Source organism: Halichoerus grypus, chromosome 6, assembly GCF_964656455.1.
Source record: "Halichoerus grypus chromosome 6, mHalGry1.hap1.1, whole genome shotgun sequence".
In the NCBI taxonomy this organism is placed as follows: domain Eukaryota; kingdom Metazoa; phylum Chordata; class Mammalia; order Carnivora; family Phocidae; genus Halichoerus; species Halichoerus grypus.
In genome coordinates this window covers 60,929,021-60,935,370 of record NC_135717.1, presented here as the reverse complement: position 1 = coordinate 60,935,370, position 6,350 = coordinate 60,929,021, and the positions used below count along the sequence as shown (strand labels likewise).

General features: G+C 40.9%; 1 long non-coding RNA gene and 1 other non-coding gene across 2 annotated transcripts; both read left to right on the top strand.

Moving 5' to 3' along the window:
- The first annotated feature begins 3,558 nt into the window (after positions 1–3,558).
- Positions 3,559–3,632, top strand: TRNAN-GUU (transfer RNA asparagine (anticodon GUU)). Its single transcript has one exon. It is a non-coding gene; the product is annotated as a tRNA-Asn (tRNA).
- Positions 3,633–4,171: 539 nt separating this feature from the next.
- Positions 4,172–5,805, top strand: LOC118535952 (uncharacterized). Its single transcript, XR_004917436.2, has 3 exons — positions 4,172–4,246; positions 4,902–5,005; positions 5,739–5,805. It is a non-coding gene; the product is annotated as an uncharacterized LOC118535952 (long non-coding RNA).
- The last annotated feature ends 545 nt before the right edge of the window (positions 5,806–6,350 follow it).

Sequence of the window (6,350 nt, the reverse complement as noted above, 5' to 3'; positions counted from 1 at the left end):
CTGAATAATTTCACAAGACATTCCAATTAAGTGACACAATTTAAAAAATGATGAGAAGACACAATATTCTAATACACCTTTCTTAATGTTCTTAATTTGTGAGTAGACCCAACTTCACAGTCAACTATGGAAGCAGTTATTCTCTGTGAATAGTGTTCTGGACCCAATAGTGTTTTGGACACTGCTATTGGCCTGCTAAACTGATAACTGACCCTTAGTCAACAGTTTTGAATGGGAATGATACTTTTTGTGAGTAGGAAATATAGTTTAAGCTTGAGACTGGTTGGAAGGGTTCAACTCTACTATAAATGAGTTTTAAAATGTGATTTCAGGGGTGCCTAGATGGCTCAGTCAAGGGTGGGACTCTTGATTTTGGCTCAGGTCCTGATCTCAGGGTCATGAGATCCAGCCCTACATTGGGCTTCCTGCTCAGCGTAGAGTCCGCTTGAGATTCTCCCTCCCTCTTTTCTCTGGCCCTCCCCCCACTCATGCTCTCTCTCTCTCTCAAATAAATAAAATCTTTTAAAAATGTGATTTCGGGGCTCCTGGGTGGCTCAGTTGTTAAGCGTCTGCCTTCAGCTCAGGTCATGGTCCCAGAGTCCTGGGATCGAGTCCCGCATTGGGCTCCCTGCTGGGTGGGAAACCTGCTTCTCCCTCTGCCACTCCCCCTGCTTGTGTTCCCTCTCTCGCTGTGTCTCTCTATGTCAAATAAATAAATAAAATATTTTTAAAAAAATAAAATAAAAAATGTGATTTCAATGGCTTTGAAAATTGGTCTCATAGTTCTCTTGTTCTTAGTGACACTTGGTTTAGCATTCTCTTTTTTTTCCTGGTGCCACAATCTTCCATTTATGGTGATCATTTCTCTAGCTCACTGGATTTTTAAAAAATGTCTCACTGGGTTTTTCACTTTTAGCCACTCAGTCACCATCTTTCTGAAATACAGTCATTCAAAAGAATTAAGGTCATGTACAAGTGTGTTAATGGGAATCCTGTGAGTTGCCTATTCTGTTAGTATGAAGCTGGAGGCACGTTATCTGAAAGCACTGGATTCATGATACCTGGAAGGTCTATAAATCAATGTGGTCCATCTTGCCTTGTTAAGACAGGTGGATCCCATTTGCACAGATGTTCTCTCTCTCTCTCTCTCGCTCTTTTCCTAAGAAGGAAATAAAATATATAGGCCCATTAATCTGCACAGGTCAGCCTCTTTGATAGGGCACATTCTTCGAAAAGGTAAAGTTGCAGTTCAAATGTGTATGATATACAAAAAGGGGGCAAAATGCTCAGTCCTTTCCACTTTCAGCAATTATAAAGATCTAAGTATTAATGAAGCAATAAGAATTGTTTATCTTAGGTTATCCTGAAATTTAAGAAAAGATCATGTATATTTCTAAAATTAATCCACTGGGCTTAATTTAGGTTTAAGAACTGGGCATAGATATAAGGCCTAAGATTAAATAATCACAAAGATTTAGATGACAACACATACTCTTATTTTTCTAAGGGAATATTTTGCATAAAATCTGTTTGATATATATCATTGGAGTAGACATTGAGATTCCATTTCATATATTTAATATTTACATGTTCTTTTGAAGTATTTTCCAGTGAAGACACCAAAAAAAAAAAAAAAGGGGCAATGCTAATGAACTGTGGAAATAGCCCCTGATTTTATTAAAAAATATTAACAACTACAGAACCAGACTTGAAGATTGAGTTTTAAAACAAATGTGGTATTCACATAGACACATAGTATGCAAATTAATATTCCTTTTTGAATTAGTTTTTCTTATCAACCATTTCTCATCATCTCTCTTTTTAGAAGTTAAAATGTTTGTATGATGACAAGTGAGGAAAAGAGATTGGAGCTAAAGATATTTACAGGAACAGAACTGTTTCTAGTATTATTTTAAGCAGGAGAGTAAATATTGAATGAAGGGGTGGTGAGGCACCTCCTGCAGTCTGTTCTAACTGAATAGACACAGAAACAATAACTGGAAAGGACACTCATCTTCATAGAGGAAAAAAACCAGTGCGAGGCAGCGTTAGCTCACATTAACAGGTGCATAAAATACAAATGAAGTTTTATCATCACATCTGAAGGTAGCATCACAAATGAAATGACTCATTCATTATATGTTATTTATAAGCTTTTCCTGGATTTTTTTTTTCAAATTCAGAATTTTCAGGTGCACTTCTAAAAGTTTGTTGAAAACGGGAGGGGGTGGGGGGATGGGTTAGCCTGGTGATGGGTATTAAGGAGGGCACGTGCTGAATGGAGCACTGGGTGTTATACGCAAACAATGAATCATGGAACACTACATCAAAAACTTATGATGTAATGTATGGTAATTAACATAACATAATAAAAAAAAAACGTTTGTTGAAAGAGGAGTGATACAGCTTGGTGTGAGTTCACAGCTGTTTAATATCCCGACGCTTTCAAGGAATTCTGCTAATTGGTTCCAAAGCCAATTTAAATTGTCTTATCAAACCACAGGAACTCAAAATGTTGATTGGACTGAGGCAAGTCGCGAACAACTTCTATAAATCATGAAACGAATTCTTTCTCGAGGGATTCTGGACAGAGCTGTACGATAACTGCTAAAAATTTAAATATAGAGTTGTCAAGTGGAAACTAGAGTTATTTGAGAAGAGGAAAAAAAGAGTGTTTAGAGCTTTGAAGAGTACCTCGAAAGGCATCTGGAAATATTCACACAAAGGGAAAAATGTTCATATAGAGTATATATAGAGATGTAGCAAGTTTGCCAACAGGGTTTCTGTGCTAGGGATTTTCAGGAGTTAGTCATAAATCATACTTTTTTCTTCTTTAACTTCTCTTTCCTCAAACTGGGTTATAAATATCCTGCGAAACCCGCGTTTCAAGGGGCATGGCTCAAACGTGTGCGCGTATAGGCTACATCTAGGGAGAATGAAGGGCGATCAAGCAATGAACTAAAATGCACGGGACTAGTGAGTGTTACTGTAGCTTTTTCCTAGTGCTCTTTTCCAATAACAAAATGTTAGTGGCAGATAATTGCACTATAGGTTAGTACATGGCAAACAAATAGGGATTACATATATGTATTTAATAATACCTGAAAATAAAAATAAAGAAGGCAAATAAATACAATTCAGATGACCTTGTGAATGCTACACGAGTAAATCATGAAGATCAGCGAGCAAAACACTTGGACAAAGAGTTTGAAACAAAAGGAAAGTTTCTCAACTCACAAGATTAAAATTTTTATTTCCCTATAGAAGGAAACATCAGAAATAGTCATCTTCCTGAAACAGAACGTTCCAAACAGGAGTTGGAAAGAAACGACAGTATTTTAACACACGCTGCAATCTGAAATTTTGCTCGATCTTGCTGTTTTATAATTTTCCAATATGCTTTAAAGGTGGAAAATAAAATGAAGAGGGTTAGATATTTTGAGTGAAAGATTCTGATTTTAGTAATATGAATCAGACAGCAGTAAAGAAAAAAACGTTAACATAGCGCCTCTCTAATTCTCCATAAAGGCTATAGCTGGAGAAGCAAGTGACATCGGAGTCTCTGTGGCGCAATCGGTTAGCGCGTTCGGCTGTTAACCGAAAGGTTGGTGGTTCGAGCCCACCCAGGGACGGCCCCCTCTTTTACCGGTTTGTCGCCGGAACTTTTGCACAATTCTTGGAGTTCAGACCTACGGACTACGCGGAGGTCGGTATCCAGGGACTGAGGGGAAAGAAACCGCAGTTGTCACTTGGCCGCCCACCTTGCGTGTGGCTCTTCAGCTTCCGGGAGCGCTGGAGGGCCCTCCCCCAACCGTCCCCGGCTCCCGACCCGCAGGTGGGCCCTTCCTGAACAACCCCTCACCCCCGGGTGGGGGAGAGGATCCAGCGCCTTAAAGCCCCCGCATCCTTTCACTTCTAGTCTCTCAGTTCCCAAACTCAGGCCGCTGAGTGCCCCAAGGGGCCCTGGTCCTCCTCGCTCGTTTCTGAAGCGCAGGCCGCACAGGTCCCTTCCGCGCCTCGCCGGGCTCCGGCTGGCACCCTGCGGCCCGATGCGGGCGACGAGCGCCGAGAGCGCGCAGAGGCCGGGCGGGCGGGCCCTTCAGCCGCGCGCGCCGCCGCGCCCGGGGCTCGAACCCGCCGCTGCCGCGCGCAGCTGCCCCCCCGAGACTTCCGCGGCTGGACGGCGGCCCGGGCTGCTCGCGGCGTTCCGCGTCAGGACCCCTGAAATGTCAGAGGCCGCCTGCATGTATGTATTTAAAGGGTGCCAAATTCAAGCTGTACATTGATTTAAAACTCTTCACGTTTTTTTCACACTAATGTTGAATCGTGCAAAGTTTGTCTCTTCCCCGTCAGCGTAAACATATACTCCCGTGTAGTGACTTAAACATTGACTCTTTGTGGTATTGGTGAATTCAGAAATGTTTGTTATAAAGGCTTTGTATGGACACTATTGTAAGGGCATTTCTGTATTATATTTTACTTTTTATACTAACGTGCCAGAATTTTATAGAGAATGGAATGGACCTGCAGCATTTCCCATCTATTCAGAAAGGAAGCAAACCTGTGTGTGTGTGTGTGTGTGTGTGTGTGTGTTTAAACAACTGCGTGATTCTGTTAAACTTAAAAAAAAAAGAATTATGAGACAGATTAAAAGTGAAACTGCTAACATATTTTGATTCAATAAGCATATGCCATTTATTTCACAAAATGCAAAACTCTCTCAAAATAGTTACTTTATCCTTCATTCTCTAAGTATAGGCTGCCTTTGAGAAGTAATCATAGTTTCTTCATAATTATTATCTTGGGTCTAGATTACAGAAATCTGAGAGATGGTTCTGGAGAAAAGTGATGTTTTATTCCTGCAAATGAATAGTTATGCTCTTCTTTGTATTTTCCTCCAGGTATACATTGTTAATAAAGGCTAACATTTATTGTTTAGTCCTGGCCAGTCACTGCTCTGAGTGCTTTCATGGAGGAATGTGTGCGATCCTCACAACCCTTCCAGGTAGGTCCTATTGTTGCCACCCTGCAGATGAGTTCCCCCCCCCCCCGTCCCCCCCCCCCCCCGCCCCCGCCCCACCAAGCAAGGTGCAGTGGAGTAATTTGCCTGAATTTGCAGTTAGTCACTAGCCTGGTACAGATTTGACCCAGGCAGTCAGGCTCCAAAGACCATGCTCCTCACTGCTGTACTACCTCCTCTAACAAAGCTCCATGATTAATTAGTTAATTTAAAACCAAAGGTGATATTTTTAATTAGCTTTTATGAAGTTTCATTAATATTTTGCTCCAAATCTCATGAAGGAAAAAAAAAACCGCACTGAACATTCATAGAATCCTAAAGGGCGCTGTTAAATTACACATTAATTGTGCTGCTTAATTTTACCAAAATGAAAACTGTGTAGGAACATGAAATCTTAATGTGAAATGTATCTTTGGGAAACAGTTTGATAGCGTTTATGTGGAGAAGGCAAGATTAGAAATAAAGACAGGCTAGAATAGCCCAGGCAAAATATGGAAGAGGGATAGAAAGAAGAATAGATTCAAGCAGTGGGGCTAATCTAGAGTCTAAGGGTTCTTGGACCCTAGGCTGATGTTTGGCATTTGGGGTACCTATTGAGACCTTGATTTCAGAACACCTTTGTGAGATAGTACCAAGTTTTGCACTGAACAGGTGCCTAGGTGGCAGTTTTAAATTTGATCCTAATTTTTTAAGTATGTTCTATCTCATCCTATTTCAGGGTTTAATAGGATTTAGAGGCCAGAAAATAAAAAGGAAGGATTAAATGAGAATGGAGGTGGGGCGAGGAGTGCAAAACTGCCCTCTAATGTAAGTAGTTGATTTTATTATGTGAGCAAGTGCTTAGCACATTTCCTTGTACTCACTGTTGCTTACAGATAAAACAGGTGGGAAGCATGTTAGAAAAATTGCTTAAATATTTATGGATGAATTGCCTTTGTAAAATTTTAATGTGTGTTGGTTATAGACATGGCAATGAATTCCATTTCTGGGGAGCATTATTTTGTTCTCGGTTTCTTGCTTGGTTCTGTAATACCAACCAAGCCCAGAAACGTGTCGAGATCATTTAGATCCTTAATTGAAGACTGAAGACCATTTATTTTTTTTTAAGATTTTTTATTTATTTGAGAGAGAGAGAGCGAGAGAGAGAGCACGAGAGGGGGGAGGGTCAGAGGGAGAAGCAGACTCCCTGCTGAGCAGGGAGCCCGATGCGGGACTCATCCTGGGACTCCGGGATCATGACCTGAGCCGAAGGCAGTCGCAGACCGAAGACCATTTAAAAGGCTATGGCAAGCATCTGAGTATGTAAATATGTTCCGAATACTGTTAACAA